The sequence below is a fragment of the Chelonia mydas genome, chromosome 3, assembly GCF_015237465.2.
Source record: "Chelonia mydas isolate rCheMyd1 chromosome 3, rCheMyd1.pri.v2, whole genome shotgun sequence".
Taxonomy (NCBI): Eukaryota; Metazoa; Chordata; order Testudines; family Cheloniidae; genus Chelonia; species Chelonia mydas.
In genome coordinates, this window is record NC_057851.1 from 38684273 (window position 1) to 38703638 (window position 19366).

The 19366-nt window shown below is 40.5% G+C and overlaps 1 protein-coding gene across 5 annotated transcripts in view; it reads left to right on the forward strand.

Moving 5' to 3' along the window:
• The window catches only part of DLGAP2 (DLG associated protein 2), a 694939-nt gene that overhangs the window by 638649 nt on the left and 36924 nt on the right, over positions 1 to 19366 (forward strand). The window lies entirely within an intron of this gene.

The window sequence follows — 19366 nt, forward strand, 5'->3', positions numbered from 1 at the left end:
GCAAGTGCAAATAATTGCAGGTAAAAAATGGTGTTATTTAGATATTTAAATAACTGATTGCACCTGCCTATCTTGAAGTTAAACATCTAAAAGAGATCAGTTACATTCACAATCAGTTAGGCCCTTAAATTGCCGGTGCAAGAAGGGAAGATGGGGTTTAAATATCTGGTCCAAACTCTTAGGGATAGGGTAGGGTGTAAGTTACTTAACTCTGGAAAGGGTATGACAGATAAGGATCATATACAGTGGCATATTTCACGTATCTTCACTGTTACTCATCAGTAATCATTATCATTCATTATTATTCCACTCATTTTTAGGATTCTTTCACACCTTTAGAGCTACTTTTTTTCTTTTAAGTTGCTTAACAAAGAGATTAATTTTATTATTTTATTATTTTAAACTGTCATTTATAGAGAAAGGTGAGCAAAGATTGTACAGATAAGTTAGAAAACTAAACTGAATCCATTATAACATTTGTGAAGTTATCCAAATCTATTTTTACATTCCCAAATATATTCCTGTCACACTCAGTGATACTGACCTATCCTCATATTGCTGAAATGAGATTCCACATTCACAGAAAGTAAAAATATAGCCCAAACAAAAAATGAAACAAGCCTACTTAAATTGATTTTTGACATATTTACTATACAGCAGAGCAGTAGGAGCTTTTGAGCAGAAAGCAATTGTTGTCTTTCATTATCATTAGCATACAGTGCTACCAAGAGCATTCTGTGTTATTTTATCTTCAATGTATCATTTTATACAACACAGCTTAATGGAATATTGTAAGCAACTCCTAAAATACAAATAGTTATTGTTACTTCCCTCACCACATGTATACACATTTCCATCCCACGTTTAGAAGCTTTAATAACTCTGTCATCAAGGGATAAAATATATAAAGCAATAAAACTTTTAATAGCCACCAATGGGACTACATTCTTCCCAGCTGTTGTATAGCGCTGTATGATGAATATGAAGATACTGTTGCATGGACTGAGACCAGAGCAGTCAAACGTGGGTGCCTAAATATGGATTTTGGTACCTGACTTTAGGCACCAAAGTTAGAATATTTCTAGATCTAACTTAGAAGACAAGTTGGTTGACTTATCTACCTGAGATGCTGTGACTTTGCATTTCAACTTAAACACAGCCTTCCCATTCAGGAGAGCACTTTCTTTTTCCTGGAGTCATAAAGTTGAATAGAATATGATATGTTTGGCAAAATCATCAGATTAGACAATAAATATGACTGCGTCCCATTGTTCTTTCCTCATGAAAAATGCTATACATTGATTAGCAGTCTGCTGGTGAAATTATGTGGTTTTGAAAACTCTAACCTTCATTTCACGCATGATTTCCTTCCTATTTCTGGAATGATTTATCAGATAGATTTTGTTGTCTAAATACATAATATTTCTTATTAGTCAAGGTCAGGGAATAGTGACACCATAGCAAAAAAAAGACTATAGGAAAACTGGTAATTAGAAATGGGGCCCTAAAGAGAACTCTGTTTCCAAATGCCATAGACTTTAGAAGGTTCCAAATCTGGATCTGTTTTCAGATTTTTCAGTTTGTGACATTCTCTAATAAAAATTATTATCCCTGTGCCACTGAACAAGTTTGTTCGTAACTTTTATGGGGTTACTGACCTAAGACAAATATTCAAATCAGAAATATTTATTAGATTTGCAAGGGAGAGCACTGATTATGTGGTTCAATATTAATTGAAATTTCCAGTTTCCAAACAAGTCATTAGCTGTAAAACCATGGAATAACTGTTTCATATTTCTGTCTTCAGCATTTAGCACTTTAGAGACAGATGCTTCATTTCATATTATTGCTACATTTCAAATAACCCCTTACTTCCTCCTTTACTTATCTGAAAATTGTAAAAGAAGTTATTAGATACAATACAATGTAAAAGGCTGGCCGATATTTAACATGCCCATAGGCTTCTTTCAAATAAAAGCGACAAAGGTTAAAGTTCCATTTCAATCTTCAATGCAAATTCACCCTTTTGAATCTTTAGGAAGATTAATTTTGGTCAGATTTTTTCCCCGCTGCTGCTATTATAAGCCCTTCTTGGCAAAGTCATTAAAGCCATTTCTTAGAAAATTAACAGGAAACACAATTTCATTATTAGTTTAAATATTAGTAATAGGAGCCGTGGCTGCCTTTTATCAATGTTGTAAAGAAATGAAATTGTAGCACAGACTAGAAATTGTAGCACTAGACTTAGCTAAAAGATTTAATAATGTAAGAGAAAATGTAAATATTTCATCTCTGAATTTAATTATGGAACTATCTATTTTGGATGTATATTTATATATACATTTATAAAACTTAGTTTGTCAAAAGATGCTTACAAATGTGGATAGACACATAGGTTTCATTCAGAATGGCAGGAAAGCTACCGCTTTATTCAATAGTACGTAGGACATATTTGCTCATCCTGTTAGAAACATTAGGATGTCCTCATAACATTTGGAAAGAGGGTTACAATAGTCAACTCTTCCAATATTTAAACCACTTTCGAGAGACATACGTGATCCCAGGACATGCTCTTGAATATTGATGATTACTGTGGGTTAGCTTTTTGTGCCGGTAAACTGGGCTATCCATTGGACGAATCCCTATCCATCCTTGCTTGTCAGATTGATTTTTTTCTTCTGTGGGAGGAAGCAAAACTCTCTCCTAACCTCAGCCAGGTTGTAAAACAGGGTTATTTTTTGCCATACCACCTAAACAGTGAACTGAGGCTACTTACTTGGTAGAATTCAAAATGATGTAATCTTACTCCAAGAAAGGAAACACCAAATTAGCGATGAATGTGAACATGAAGACTCAGGGACAGTAACTATACTTTTGGCCTTATCTAAATCAGGAAGAAGCCAGTGCCCCACTCATCCTTATGGTCCAGTGAGAATAAGTGACAATGACCCCAAAGCAGTCCACATTGTTGGTGGCCAATGGTAAATCCCACTCGTCTGTATGACTCTTGCCAAGACTAATTATGCTTCACTGTGGTTAAGAACTTTCTGTCCATCTTCTATAAGAATGGCCAGAATTTGGGAATGGATGGATCACTTGATGATAATCTGTTCTGTTGATTCCCTCTGGGGCACCAGGCACTGGCCACTGTTGGAAGACTGGATACTGGGCTAATGGACCTTTAGTCTGACCCAGTATGGCCGTTCTTATGTTCCATTGTTTTGTTAAATGGATAATGTTGTAACCTTTCTGCCAAGTGGTGGCAGTAGCAGGAAAGGCTGAATTCAATTTTTAAACAAAACCAGCTCAAGCCCCCACCCAGAAATCTGGGAAAACTAAACACCACCCCTGGGCACCTGTGATAGGCATCACTTTCCTACTTACAAGCATTGAGTCTGTGTATAACAAAAGAAAATTTTATTAAGGGGAGCATTAATGCTGTGTTGTCCAGCATTAATCTGGGAAAAAAATGACTTGGCAATATGCCGACAATAAGTAAAACACTTGCCCCATTGTATCTTGGGCAACACTTTGCCTCAGTTTCCCATCTTGTGCTGTGATAGTTCAGTGGACAAATGTCCCTTTAACATTCCACTCCCCACTGTTGCACCTCACTCACAGTTTGTTGCTTGAGCGCAATGAAGTCCCTGAGTCCAGGGGTGTGCTCAAGTGGGTTAACCTCCATCCCCAGGGGAGTGGGGAGAGTGAACAAGTGATTTCTTTGCCACTGTAGCTATACTGTCACTGAAGCTGCTCACCCTTGTCGCTGCTGCTAGTAGTGATGCCATATTCTGAGATTCCACTGCCCAGCCCCGTTCTTATTTTGGTTAAGAGGGTATATGGCAAAGTCCAAAGCAAACACCAAGAATTCCCATTCCCAGAGATGCCTTTTTCCCCACTCTTGTTTACATATCACAAACTCTTCTTTATAGCTAAGTTCAAAATCAAACATGCATACCCCCAAACTTTTCCCAGGACAACACTGGCCTGAAAGGAAAAATATAGCTTAAACTGACACCTTACTTTCCTGTCTCAGCAAGAGACCCTTAGTATTTCTGGATCTCTGCAGGTCTGTCAAATTCTCCTTATGAGGGAAGAAAGCTACTAATATACAAAATCTGCTTCCCAGCATGCCGTGCTGAAATCCTGCTCTATGACTCTCAGCATTGCCAAGAAACTACAATGCTCAGTGTGTCCTCATTACTGCAGGAATATGGAGCTTGTACCCACCTACACTCTGAAACTGTGGCCTCAGGCTCTAAACAGAGTTAGCAGCCTGGATTTTTCTTCCAAACTGCACACTGCAACCCTGAGACCACTTCTTCTTCCTTGTTAGCTGCCTTCCTTGTTGCCCAGGTATGTTCCCAGAGTAAAAACCTAGAATGCAACACTGCTGGGCCCAGTGGATTTTTTTCAACAGTTTAAAAGGCCAGTACACTCCATTTCCAACCACTTACATTCTTTTTTTCAGGCAGCAGGGAGTGGAATTACTTCAGACCAGTCAGTTCTGAGGTTATTCAACGGTTTATTCCATCCAATTCACACTCTGCAGTCTCCCGACCTTCCCTTCCTAATACTTCTTCAATGATCCGTATCAGGAGAAGGCACTAAAGAATGAAATCATCTGCCTCCTCCAAATGCTTGCTATAGAGGAGGTCCCTCAGCAGCAAAGGAGAGGGTTTCTATTCCTGTTACTTTCTTATTTCCAAGATGAAAGGTGGATCAATGTAACCTGAACAAGTACATCAAATGGTGACACTAGCATCCATAGTCCCATCTCTAAGGCAAGCCGGGTGTCTGCTGCTTCCCCCTTGCCATTCAGTAGTGTTCCGGGTGTGTGCTGCCCACTAAAGGTTTAGATAGAGGATTTGTGTGTGTGTGTGTGAGTGTGTGTGTGTGTGAGAGAGAGAGAGAGAGAGAGAGAGAGAGAGAGAGAGATTATTTGATCCTAATGCCTTAATAGGAAAAAAAATCCCCAAACTATCAGTTAAAATAAAACCAAAAGAGGAAAAAAAAAAACAATCACATTCAAACAGAGCTGATCTGCATAGTAATCATCTTCCTGTGTGCCCTGAAGCTCATTAAACTGGTCTTGGAGCACCACCAAAGGGAATGAGGTCCAAAGCCAGGGGCTCTTAAATGAAAAAAGACCCAACTCTGGACTAGGAGAATTTTACCCCAAAGGAATGAGTAATGAGTGCACTGCAGTTGATCTTCACTGAGTCACTGGGATGTAAGGTGAGAGGCTGTCTCTCAGACAGGAATCCCAGACCCATTTAGGTTTTAACAACTGGAGGGAAGGGTTATATTGGTATAGCAGAAAACTCTTGCTCTAGAGGGTGGTAAAGTGACCAATAACCAGTTCTGGAACTTGTAAGGTACCTGTTCCTTGGAATCATTCACCATAATTTGAACCAGTATTTGACCCTTTTCTGTCAGCTGGTAGCTGGGAGAATCTATGGATTAGCAAATAGCCACTGGTGAATAATGGGGAATTTGTTTAGTTAAATGAACCTATCTCAACCAGTTGCACTCAGACTAGTAAAGGGTACAATAAATAGAATTCCATATTTATTAAACTATTGAACTGTAATTCCAAATCCAATTGGTCACATAGCACGAGATAGTTTGAGTTATAGCTAGGGGTCTCCCAAATTCATGACCACGAAAAATGCATACCGGCCATGAAATCTTGTCTCCCCCAATGAAATCTGGCCTTTTGTGTCCTTTTACCCTATACTATATAGATTTCACAGAGGAGACCAGCGTTTCTCAAATTGGGGGTCCTCACCCAAAAAGGAGTTGTGGGGGGGTCGCAAGGCTATTTTAGGGGGGTCGCAGTATTGCCACCCTTACTTCTGCGCTGCTGCCTTCAGAGCTGGGCAGCCAGAGAGCGGCGGCTGTTAGCCGGGTGCCCAGCTCTGAAGGCTGCTCTCCACCAGCAGCAGCGCAGAAGAGTGGCAATACCATACCAGGCCACCCTTACTCCTGCGCTGCTGCCTTCAGAGCTGGGCGGCCGGAGAGTGGTGGCTGCAGATTGAGGGCCCAGCTCTGCAGGCAGCAGCGCAGAAGTCAGGATAGCTGTACCACAACCCCACCTACAATAACCTTGTGACCCCCCCACAACTTTTTGGGGGGTTAGGACCCTACAATTACAACATCATGAAATATTTCAGATTTAAATAGCTGAAATAATGAAATTTACTATTTTTAAAATCCTATGACCATGAAATTGACCAAAGTGAACCGTGAATTTGGTAGGGCCCTAGTTATAGTTCACTCCACCAGTCAATAATAAAATATCCTCAGACTTTCAGATTTCCTTTCTCTTGCTGAAAATTATTTTCAGTTCTGTCATTATAAAACTATCTCTAATAACTAGATCAAATGGGGAAGTTTTGAGTGTGATCTGTAGGTATTTAGTCACAGAAGTCCTGTTAATGAAAATGAGACTTGTGAGGTTATGTTCCAACAACCATGCTTCAGGACTCCCCTGATGCCTGATATTTCATTTAGCTGGTGAGCTGCAGTTCAGCACGGTGCCTGTTACTAAACCAGCAAGCATTCTTCTTGCCATCTGAACCATAAAGATGAGTTACACTTCCTCTTCAAGGCTATGGAGATACTGAATATAGGGAAATGTATCAGTCATGCTGTGTACAAAAGAGTCAGATGTTTGGTCTGAACACAGGACTGGAAGCCACTCTATTTTTGGCTCTGATAGTGACTCCTGTATCCTTGGGTAAGTGGGTTTCCCCATCTGTACACACAGGGTATGATTATCCATCTCACTTGGGTATTGTGTGGGTTAGCTGTTTGTAGAGCCTTTTAAAATGACAGGCACCATATAAAAATGAATTGTTGTATTATTTTTATTATTAAAGTTGGTTTAGTAATTTATAATTATCATTAATCTAGGAGAACTGTCATCTTGCACCATCTTGTACCATTTCATTGCATGATACTTCTTTTAAGGTTAATTGATTATACCAGTATTTCTCAGCTTTTTCAGGTTGGTGACTCCTTAATGAAAGTCAAACATTTTCACAACCACCTATAAAAGTAAGAGTAAAAACGTATCAACAATCATAATGATAACCCTGTGTGTATGTGTGTGTTTAGAGATTGGCAGAAATACTTGACGTTGAAGGATAAACGTGTGTGGGAAGGCGGGCTGGGGGAGAAGATTTTCTTGGCTGTAGATTGTAATAATATATTCAATAGCCTGTGACTCCCCTGATCGTATTTCATGACCCTTCTTGGGCCAGGGAGGGTGTTGAGAAACACTGAATTATACTAATATGGGGACTGACCCTACTTCACTTAAAGCCAGTGGCAAAACTCCCATTGATTTTAACAGGAGCAGGATTACCCAGTAGTTCCTTTTCCTCTCTGCTGCCCTTTGATAAGCGAAGAACATATTTTCAGTGCTTGTAATATATTTTTTAAATGCCGCATTATTAAATTCACATTTTTCCCACCTCCTTCCTGCTGCTGAAAATCTAAGATCATGTTTTGTAGTGCAATTTAAATATTTTAGAAGAACAAAGAAATTGTCTAGAACGGTGAAACAGCTGTCAACACTACTTTGCTGTCTACAGGATGCTAAATTCTGGTTAGACTATAATTTCTTGCTAATTAACTGATCTAAAATAGAACCCTTCGTAACTAGTCCATCAACGATTCCACAACGTTGGTGTTGCCCACATCTCTCTTTTAACTTTAGTACACGCTTACAGTGTGTGACCTTGATGTCTTGCTTGATTTACATTTCTGTTCTGAGACTAACATTAATTACACTGTCAAAATAGATCTTACCGTCTATGTAGAATGAGCTGCCTTCAGAGCTAGATTCTTCCAATATGGAGGCAATGATTTACACACTGAATGACTTGAATATTGTAATTCCTTTTATATTGTTCTCCTTCAAGTTCTAATTAGGAGATTGCTGTGTGTTAAAATGCTACTCTTTAGACTTCAACATTTTCAAAATTTAGTGGTCACATTTCCCAGTTTATTTGTTTTGTTGGTTTCCTGTACGATATCACATAGATTCATCGATTTTACAGCTAGAAGGGTCTGTTATGATCATCAAGTAAGCCACAGAATTGTAACTAGTCATTTCTGCACCACACCCAATGGCTTGTAATTCATCTTGCATATCGCATGAACAATAAAGCTTTTGTATTGTCTCAAATGGCTTCATGGATTCGATTCAGTGCTGAGATGTCAAGAACAGATGATACATCACATGCTGCATTAAAAGTATCATTTGGTATAAGACTTGTCCAGCAGCAGTGACCTGGTGTTTCAGAAAACAGTCCGATATTTTTTTAAATACAGACACAATAGACACTAACCTAGCCCATCTGTACTGCACACAGTGATAATGATAATGTGCCAGATCCTCTCCTGGTGCAAATTGGCCTAGCTCCATTGACTTCCATGTTGGTGACTTCATTGGAGCTACACTGATTTACGCCAGCTGAGGATCTGGCCCAATGTTTAATACTTTACAAGCAAATTCAAAACTACAGAAATATATAGGATTTGGTCCCATCCATTAACATTTCTATACAGCAGGTCTTCAGACAAGACTTTGGACCAGATTATTACGATTTGCTGTGTGGCTGTGCATGGGGAAAGAGATCGTGGAGCTATCTCCTCTCTTCCTGCAGAAGCCAGTCACAACCAGCAACCCTTGCCCTGGACCAGTAAAGTTGGTTGGCTGCAGAGAGGAACACACAGTGCAGTTGCTTTGCTCTGCTGCATGCCAGAATGCTCCAGATGAGCTGCCACTGAGGGTATGTCTATACTGCAGTCGGGAGGGCGAGGGGGTATGATTGCAGCACAACCAAACTATCTTGACTCTAGCTAACACAAGTAGCAATAACATTGAAACTGCAGCAGCACGGGCTTCAGCATGAGCTGTACAAACCTGCCCAGTGTGTTGGGTACTTCCTTGGGCAGCTAGCCCACACTGAAGTCTGTCCTGCCGCAGCTTCACTGCTATTGGTACTTGTGTTATCCAGAGGAAAGCTAGCTTGGGTACATCTGCACACGGTGCATCTGCACCTCTGATGGCCGTATAGATATACCCTGAGATGAAGCACGTATGTACTGCCCCCCACGTAAGGCCAGTGCCTTAAAGGCATGATAGAATTCTTTGTAACTAACCCGCTCCATCAAAAAACCTGAGCACATGGTTAATTGCAGCTTTTTAATCTTAAGGATTGTGCCAGAATGTGGTAATATGTGGCCAATTCTTAATTATATATTAGATGTGTGACAGATGTGTACTCCTATCCTTGATTTCTAAACACTGTATTTTGTGATCAGTTAAATCTGATCTCTGACAACCAATCTACCTTTGAGTGACCATCAGGGAAAATGAATAGGAACTATTACAACACAATGGCCCAACAACCAAACTATGTAAGAAGCTATTTAACTTTAAATATTTAGCTAGATTTCACTCTAGTCTGTGATAAAAACAGATAAAAGTTCGGGTAGAACTGAAGTGCAGGGAAAGCAGAGCACTCCCCGAGGAAGTACCAGCACACAAAGGTCACTGTGACTATATTAACGGTTTCCCACCTGCCCATCTCTGGAAAGCAGCAAGAATGATTCTTTTTAAAGAGACAGAGAGAGAGAGACAAGAGAAACTCCCTGGCAATGGGCAGGAGGGCATGCTAGTGGGCCAAACTAGGGGCTTGACTACACTTACAGCGCTGCAGCAGTGCAACTGTTCCACTGTAGTGCTTAGTGAAGAGGCTACTAAGCCAATAGGAGAGCTTCTCCCATTGGTGTGGGGACTCCATCTCCATGAGAGACAGTAGCTATGTCAATGGGAGAGACCCTCTCATCAACATATTGCTTTCTACACCAGGGGTTAGGTCGGCATAACTATGTCACTGAAGGGGGTGGATTTTGCATACCCCTGAGCCACATAGTTATCCCGACATAAGTTGGTAGCATAGCCCAAGCCTCAGATTTGATCTCTGGAAACATGTGAGCATGTAAGCCTCTTTGTCCTGGAATGGTGATTAAGATCACCAATCTAATTAGCTTTTGGGGAAAAGTAAAAATGTAGCTATGATAAGAAAATCATTAATTTTTGTTTAAAATATACTCTTTCTTTAATTTCCAAAATAACTTGTTTTTTAAAGAATTTGGTTGTAAGTTTGCAATATCCAATTCTGTCCTAGAAGTAAAACACCCAGAAATATTCCAAAAGAGAAGGGCTCTGGAGTCTGGGGCACTCTGGTTCCAGGATAAGGATGAAAAGATCATTTTCCCGTAGAACAAAAGGCCGAAGTGGGCACCCAGGCAGGAAATGACTGAGAAACCAAAGAGCAGACCAGCAGGGTGGAAGGGCCAGTGGATAACAAGGATATATTCTTGAAGCCTGATTTGCCAGCATCCTGCACCTTATGTAGTCATTTACACTTGTCCAATGTAAATGCAAAGTGTCTGTGAAACACTGCCATTCTGATATGGTAGCATTTTACATTCACTTTGCACACATACTATTGATTTCACCAGGTGCAAGTGTTGTGTCTCCTTCTATTTTGTGTCTTAAATAGTATTCTATAAATTACAAGTTTCCCTGCAATTTAACTTTCTTTGGCCCAGATTAATTGACTTTCATGTGCTTTTTGCTCTCTGATCAGTTTTGATTTTAAATAATAATAATTGCATGGAGTAATTAAATTGGATGGCAAGGAATGGGCATTGTAACAGTTGTCTGTGGAGAAGTGCAAAAATGTATTTTCCTCTATTCAGATCAAGAAAAATTCCTACGAATTGGAATATTTCCCTAAGATCTATACCCAGAAGACTTGTTTTTGTTTGAGATGTTTCAGAATCCTCCCAGTTTCTTGTGGCTCTCCTTTTTAAATGCCCTACATCATGGTGACCTGTTTTCCCTCGGGAGCCCGTCAGCACTCAATGTCAGGTAGTGGGGAGGGTCACAGCAAGGGGAGGCATTCTTTCCTTGTGGTCCATACTGAGTATATACTGTTTCTGCATGTAAGAGAGGGACCAAGCTCAAGACTGTAAATGTGGATCCTGTGCATTACAAGTGCTACTAGACTCTCCGGCTAGGCCCAAGTGACTAATTTATGTTAACTTTTGCCCATTCCTTCAGTTGATCCATCTTTGTTTACCCAAAGCCACATATGCATTATATCTAATCGCAAAAAGAAAAGGAGTACTTGTGGCACCTTAGAGACTAACCAATTTATTTGAGCATTATGCTCAAATAAATTGATTAGTCTCTAAGGTGCCACAAGTACTCCTTTTCTTTTTGCGAATACAGACTAACACGGCTGCTACTCTGAAACCTGTCATTATATCTAATCATTTCTAAAGCATCTCATTATTATTGAGCGCAGAAATGTATTGATGCAGGTAAGAAACCACTGGCTAGATCTCACACTTCTACTTTCCTTTTGTCTATGTACATATGAAATGAACCTATGTGACATTATCCTAATCTCTTAAAGTTGTTTTACATGGCCATTAGAGACCAGATTGTGAAGTCGATTGATGACCTGCTTATTAAATGTAAAAACCATGTCTCAGACACCTCTTTTTTAAAGGAAGGGCTTTTATCCTTCAAATGGGGCATGGATTTATAGGAAATCCCTCAAAGGGGTCATCCTTTGATCAGCAAATAAAATCATTTAAGTGCTCAAGATATCATAATTCAAAAGCTCCATTTGCTTTCTGCAGTCAGTAGTCCTTTTAATGTTCATTATTCTTTGTTTTTAAAAGTGATTTTTTTTTGCAGCCATGCGTACTTAAAAAAAAAAAAAAAGAGTTCCATATTCCTGCTGCATGCGAAAGCATTTCTAACAAAGCAAGGCGGTGCTTTAAGGACACTTGACAGGTGACCATTTTCAATGATGTAAATGAATTTGATTATAAGAATTCTCATAACGATCAGAAGATCACATAATGAATTTAGTACTCTCTATGTTTGGGTCCAAATTTTGTTACGCCCTTAAACTGGCTGGCACAAGGAAACTTTCCTCTTGCACAGTTGCAGGTTTTGCACTCTGGCAGAGCAAAAGAAGTTCCAAGGTAGTACTAGCCTCGCCTTCCTTCTGCACTAGTCAAGAGAATAGGAGAAAACATAGTGCATTCTTTCCAACAGCAGCTCAGTTGTCTTGCTCCTCTAAAATCTGGGGCACATTGTGTCTTCCTGAAGCAAGTAACCAGACCCAGGATGAATAAAGCTTGTTACTCAGGAACTCTGTTGCGCTTTCCCTGTCTTCTTCCAAGTGTTGCAAGGGGAAACCATTCTTCTTAATTGCTGGTATCTTTGAGTAAATTCATCATGCAATTAACTTTATTCCTGTCAGCCTGGATAATGGCATCTTCCCCTTGAGTTAGTGTTTAATGTCATTAAATTAATGGTTATATTGATTCATAAGAAAAGGGTGATCACATTGTGCACATGCACTGACAACTGTGGGTGAATTAGAAAGCTGCATCTGTTGAAGATGGCTGAACTGTGACCTCATGAAATTCGATGTCCTATCCAAAATACTAGGTCTCACCTCTTGCCTTTCGTCTTGAAATCTTCTGATTCACTTAGATAATCCTAGGCCTAGTTATTTGTAATAATCTCAGTCTGAAGAGCATTTCATTTCTAGTAGAAATTATATTTGCATTGAAAAAAATTGGTTAGACTGAGTAACTGAATTATTCCTAGAACTGTTTCTACAATACTCAGAAAATTCAGCAAAATGCAACGAGGTGTAAGGGGGAAAATCTGCTTTCAGTTATACCAGTTACATCTAAAAATACCTTTCATTGAAGAGATAAATCAGTAGAAATACTTTGGATTTATACCAGTTGTGTCCCGTCTGAAACCTAAACTGTAAGCTTTCTGAGGCAGAGATTGTCTTCTGTACAACGTATCTGTACAGTGCCTACCATACTGATTTCTGATTATGCTTCATAAGAGATATCATAATGCAAATACTAATGAAAGTTGAACATGGTTTAGAGGATGCGTCATTAATGGGCATATTTGGGCCAAACTCAGTGGTGATAGAGAGTTATATATATTATACGTGATGTAATAAGGGACTATATAGTGTGCAAACCACGTGTAACTTGAGGGAAGATAGCACCTCCCCCACTGCAACTTGAGACCATTGCTTCTTGTTCTGTCATCTGCCACCACTGAGAACAGCCTAGCTCCATCCTCTTTGGAACCCCCCTTCAGGTAGTTGAAGGCTGCTGTCAAATCCCCCCTTACTCTTCTCTTCTGCAGACTAAATAACCCCTGTTCCCTCAGCCTCTCCTAGTAAGTCATGTGCCCCAGCTCCCTAATCATTTTTGTTGCCCTCCGCTGGACTCTCTCCAATTTGTTCACATCCCTTCTGTAGTTGGGGAACCAAAACTGGACACAATACTCCAGGCGTGGCCTCACCAGTGCCGAATAGATGGGAATAATCACTTCCCTCGATCTACAGGCAATGCTTCTACTAATACAGCCCAATATGCCTTTGGCCTTCTTGGCAACAAGGGCACACTGTTGACTCATATCCAGCTTCTCGTCCACTGTAATCCCCAGGTCCTTTTCTGCAGAACTGCTTCTTAACCAGTCGGTCTCCAGCCTGTAGCAGTGATTGGGATTCTTCCTTCCTAAGTGCAGGACTCTGCACTTGTCCTTGTTGAACGTCATCAGATTTCTTTTCGCCCAATCCTCCAATTTGTCTAGGTCACGCTGGACCCTATCCCTACCCTCCAGCGTATCTACCTCGCCTCCCAGCTTAGTGTCATCTGCGAATTTGCTGAGGGTGCAATTAATCCCATCATCCAAATCATTAATAAAGATCTTGAACAAAACCGGCCCCAGGACCAACCCCTGGGGCACTCTGCTTGATACCGGCTGCCAACTAGACATCGAGTCCACTGTGAATCAACATAGAAGCATTTTATTGTCCTGACATAAATTTGCCTAAAAATTTATTTTCTAATAGGAAAACACAAGGGAATTGCTTGTATATGTTTGTAATAACAATGGGCAAGTATCTAAATAGCCCATACTGTTATTCAAAGGGGCCTATAAAACATCTGTATAATTTAGCATAAGGAGGGAGGTTTTTGTGTATCTTGACCTGTACACTTCATTTCCTTGCTTTGGGATGATCAGTAACTAACTGATGAAGACAAGCTGTAAATTCTGATTTCCATAAAAAGGTTTTTCCTGTTTATAAATTTAAAACTATCTTTGCTGAGGTAACCTACAAATGTAAAAGGAAAGACAGTCTCAACCTCTTTCATTCGTACTTCTTTATGTGTTCAGGTTAAAACTATCCCATAATATGTCTTGACTACTGGTGCCAACTCATTTTTCTGTTTCTGCTTCAGAGCTGCTGCAGATGTCACAGATCAATTGTCAGTGTGGAACCAATCTGTCATTTTTGCTTTATATGTGCCTCTGTGTTCAGCAGCAAGATTGTTGCACAGTGTATTGAAAATGGCCAGCGATTAAACGCCAAAATCATTCATGCAAAATGGAGAAATAAAAAACTCACATCAAATTTTGCATGTTTCACAATATATTGGGCATTTTCTGTGTTATCCAAGAATGCTGTTTTACATTGAAAATAAGCTTTTACATAAAAACGGAATCAGGGCATTTCCAAGGAAGCTTGGGCATGCCTCTGCTCAACCCGCACTATGTATTCAGTGGCCGCACTGACTTGCTCCAGGCCTCCTCACACTGTGTGTGTGAATTGTTCCACTGAAGGGCAGGACTTCGGAGCTAATAGAACATTATAGGAAAAATGGTATAGGAAAAAACTGAGTTAAGGAGAGATTGAAAAGACTGGAATTGTTTATGTTAGAAAGGAGACAAATAAAAGGAGGCATGATAAAAGTGTACAAAATAGCGAATGGTAAAGAGCAGGTAGATTGAGAGCTTCTGTTCTCCCCAGAACATAAGAACAAGGGGAAATTTAATGAAATTAAAAGGTGGCAAATTCAAAATTGAGAAAAGGAAATATTTTTTCACACAACATGCAATTAGAACTCATTGCCACAGGGGACTCTGGAACTCATTGCCGCAGAGGATCACTGAGGCAAGGAACTTTGCAAGATTCAGAAGGAATTGGACACTTTTATAGATAAGAAGAATATCCAGAGGCATAATAGTTAATGCTGACAAAAGTTTTGGAAGGGATACTAACCCTGATGCTTCAGGTTTTAGCAAATCTATAAATATTAGAGATCAAGATGAGGCCTAATGTAGGGGACAGCTCCCACATCTGCCTACTGCAGGGTTCTTTTGCCCCCATCACCTTCTATTTAGTTATCACTTAGCTAAGCAATACATTTTGTGTTCATTTAGAGCAAAATCCTGCTCATCTTGGTCATACAAATAATCCCATTGGCTTCACTGGAACTACTTGAGTGATTAAACTACTGGGATTGGCCCTTTAATCTTTCCCCATAAATCAGCCCCTCCAGTATTTGAACAATTTTTGTTAGTGCCTCCAAGTTTCTATTTCTCTCTGGCAGTAAAGCAGCCCTTATAGAACACAGATCCAGGTGTGCTCTCACCAGCTGTGTAGCTATGGATTTTAACTTCCCTGCCTAATGATCTGATCTCTGTGTAGGGTTGCCAGGCATCCAGTTTTCAACCATTCTGGTTGAAAAGGGACCCTAGCGGCACCAGTTGGCACTGCAGACTGGGCCGTTAAAAGTCCAGGCAGTGGGGGCCGGGGCTAAGGCAGGCTCACTGCCTGCCCTAGCTCTGCATGGCTCCCGGAAGTGGCCGCCAGGTCCCTGCAGCCCCTAGATGCATGGGCGACCAGGGAAGTTCCGCAGCTCCCATTGGCCAGGAGCTGCCCATCCATCTAGGGGCTGCAGGGACCTGGCTGCCGCTTCTCAGGAGCTGCGGTAAGCGCCGCCGGGACCCTGCACCCCGAACCCTCTCCTGCACCCCAACCCCTTGCCCCAGACTGGAGTCCCCTCCTTCACCCTAAACCCCTCATCCCTGCTCCACCCCAGAGTCCACACCCCCAGCCGGAGCCCACAGCCCCTCCTGAACCCCAAACCCCTCATCCCCAGCAGAGAGCCTGCAACCCCAGCCGGAGTCCTCACCCCCGTCCCACACCCCAACCCCCTGCCCCAGCCCAGTGAAAGTGAGTGAGGGTGGTGGAGAGAGCACGACGGTGGGAGTCGGGGCCTTGGAGACGGGGCAGGGCATCAGGGAAGGGGCGGAGCAAGGGTGTTCGGTTTTGTGCGATTAGAAAGTTGGAAACCCTGTCTCTGTGTCTGCAACCTGGAAATTCATTGGACTTTTTTGCTGCTATGTCTCACTGTAAATATATATTAAGATTGCTTATGTGCTTAGATCTTTTTTCATCATTACCTCTTTCCTGGTTTCTCCCTCTCATTGCACATCTAGGGGTGCAGGGGGGGTAAATTATGACGCAAATGCTTTCCAGTGTTTTGCAGAAATAAGTCATAAAATGTATTTGTAAGACAGCTCACCCAGCAGAAGGCCAAAAGCAGTATGCATCCGATGAAGTGAGCTGTAGCTCACGAAAGCTCATGCTCAAATAAATTGATTAGTCTCTAAGGTGCCACAAGTACTCCTTTTCTTTTTGCGAATACAGACTAACACGGCTGTTACTCTGAAAGTTCACAGAAGTAACTCTTAAATCTTACCCCCAAAAAGTAATATTCAAACAACAACCACACTAAAACTTCTAAGAGAGGACCTTTAGAAAAGCTAGATAGAAATTAAGCTAACAGTGGAAGTATGTTGAACAAGTTCAATATTTACATTTGTTAGGTAGAAATGGGACCTATTGCCTGTATATTAGGATTATGCTTGCCCACGAGGTTTCACTATCACATTCACCATATGCTTCATTGCTCACTGCTGTTCTTTGGGATGAAGACAGCTGGTGAAACATAATAAATTAGTTATAACGCAGATAACCTGTCTTAGTTTAATCTCCTTATCTGGATTTCACCCACTTCATTTCATCCCAGTAGCCCTATTTCTAATGCTTTCCAGCACTATGACCACCTGCATCTACCTTTTCTAGCACCATCATTAATTTGAGCTATTGTTTAAGCTTTGCAGATACTATCGTAATTTCCAAATACTGTGGTCATCTCCATCTCTGAGAGGACAACTATATTCTGAAAAGCTGCCCTCTTACTTGGCATTTGAAAAGTGTTTTTGTTTTGTTTTTATTTGGTTTTGTCTTCTCAACCAGTAGTTACAAATCTGATAGGAGATAAGTTTGGTGATGGAACAGCACAACCATCCTTTAAAAAAATGCATCAACTCTCAGAATCTGGACTGTCTCTTCCGTCTCATTTTCTCAAATAAACTCTTTTATTAAAGTCTGTTCTTATTATAGTCTATTCTGATTTTTATGAATAGTTGCCCTAGTGTTTACAGACAAGGATGGCTTAAGGGAAATTGATGAGACAGGCATTCCATTGTTTTAAGGAGAAGTGAAAATATTCATAGTTGATTAAAATTATAAATCAAGATATTTGTAATTATTGATTAAAGATAAATGTTTTATGTTTTTCTAGATCGTTCAGTGTTGTTTCAGTATTCCTGAACAGCCATTTCAGTCCGGTAACCTTAATGTTTACTGTCTAGAATCTAGTTACCTGGGCATACAGTCCACTACAGAATGACCACCAGACCTAGATGGTAGCACCACACTTGGAACAGTTATGTTTTTGAGCCCCAGGTTCAGATTTATACTCAGGACCCCTTCCCAGTTTTGCAGTTTCCCTTCCATGTCAAGGAAGCAAGACAAGGCAAAAGCAGAATTAGGCAGAAAAATCATAATCTGATTTCTGAATAGTATGTAAGGATATATAATGATGAACTTTCCAGTTTTATAATTCAACATTTTAAACATATTTCCTCTTTATTCAAACACTTTACACATTAACCTGTCATTTGCCCATTCCCACTCATTATAATCAGTTTAAGATTGCTATGTCTATGTGTCACCACAAGTGCCCTTTAAGTAAAGTAACAATAGTCAGTGCAGTGACAAACAAGAACTGTTTGTCCTATGTCTAGAATTTGGTCACCAATGTCCACTCAGCCCACCACTAACACCACAACACCTTCTGTATTTCAAACATTTCATGGTCTGGTCTGTGAGGTCTTTGACATCTCTTGAATCTGATGGCACTATCTATTGACCCTGTTCCTTTAAACTTCTTTAACTCAAAGGCAAGAGCCTCCTCAAATTTCCACCAGAATTGGAGCAGTTTAAATAAGTGGTAAGTTCAAACTGGGCTCCTACTGAAGGATTTTCTTCCGCAGTACTCACTCTTTTTTCCTATTTCATCTGTGATTACCAATGATAAAAAGAAAATGGAAGAATAGCGGTTTTCTCCTGGCTCCACTTTCCCCATGTGGTAACCCTCTCATTCTTGCTCAGCAGAAGTTACAATGGCTAGCAGCTTCTTAGCCAGCCCCTCCTCTCTCTAACTGTAACATAGAACTCATACTAGCTGGAAAAAACTGGATCGTCCTATTTCTTTGCTTATCATGTGACCTCTCTCCAGCGGGAGGCACTCTTTGCCTGAGTCGCTGGCTTACCTGAGTCACCTTTACAAAATCCTGCAGAATGCAAACCCTTGCTGTTAACAGTAGATTTATTAGGCTGTATCTGCACTCACAAGTTGTGCCGCTAGCTAGAGTGGAATAGTTAAAGTAGTAGAACTCCGCTCGTGTGGGCACAAGTATATCAATGTAAAAGTGCTATAGCTATTCCTGTATGGGAAGGGGAGTGAGTTATACTGCTATAAGGCACTATTGTATCCATATAATTGCATCCACCCTAGGAGTTGTACTGGTCTATTTCAGTAACAAATCACTCCTCTACCAAAACAGTACGAACTGGTGAATGGACCTGGTGCTAGAGCAGCCCCTTTCGAGTCAGGTGGGTTGGATTTAAAAATTCAGATTGTTTATGGTATGATAGTGATCACAAAATAAATAAAGTGTTTTCTACCACTCTGCAAACTTATTTTTCTGTTCCCTGAAATACCAAAAAGCAAGAGATTTCTCCTGGTCGGGATTCTCCCTTTTTTAGTCTCTCCTGGATGCACCTGATGCTTTGTCAAACTCTCTGCTGTGTGATGGGATTAGAGTCAAACCAGAAGCAAACCTGATTCATCCTGTTGATATTAGTTCACTGTCCCTCTGATGTGTAGCCTGTTCTTTCAGCATCAATGTCATCCTACTTTTTAGATCTGTACTTTTGCTGGTTTTGTCTATTTCAAAATAGTACCCTTCAATATACTCTCACTGCATTTAAAATTTACGATAGGAATAGGGATAAAA